We start from the raw sequence: 587 nt of genomic DNA on the forward strand, positions 1-587 counted from the left end.
TTACATAGGAAATCCTATGAAATCTACAGAGTGACTGCTAGCACTAAGTGAATTTAGCAAAGTCATAGTATACAAGGTTAGTATAGAAAAATTAATTGTATATATAGAGAGATACATAAACAAACAGTGCAGGGCACAGTGACTTGCACCTGTAATCCCAACATTTTGGGAGGCAAAGGTGGGAGGATTTCTTGAACCTAGGAGTTCAAGAGCAGCCTGGGCAACAAAGTGAGACCCCATCTCTATAAGCAAATTTTTTTAAATTAGCCAGGTGTGGTGGTATGTGCCTGTAATCCCAGCTAGTTGGGAGACTGTGGCAGGAGGATTGTTTGAGCCCAGGAAGCTGAGGTTTCAGAGAGCCATGATCACACCACTGCACTTCAGCCAGCCTGGGCAACAGATTGAGACCTTGTCACAAAAAACAAACAAACAAACAAACAAAACAAACAAACAAAAAACACCTTCTTGCTGCCAGGTCTGGAAAAAAAATTTTTTTTAATTAAAAAAAAAATTGATTTGCAATACTTTTTTTAAAACCAAGCTACTTAGGGATAAAATTAACAAAAAACATGTAAAATCTCTATGCT

Source organism: Mandrillus leucophaeus, unplaced genomic scaffold, assembly GCF_000951045.1.
Source record: "Mandrillus leucophaeus isolate KB7577 unplaced genomic scaffold, Mleu.le_1.0 Scaffold296, whole genome shotgun sequence".
In the NCBI taxonomy this organism is placed as follows: Eukaryota; Metazoa; Chordata; class Mammalia; order Primates; family Cercopithecidae; genus Mandrillus; species Mandrillus leucophaeus.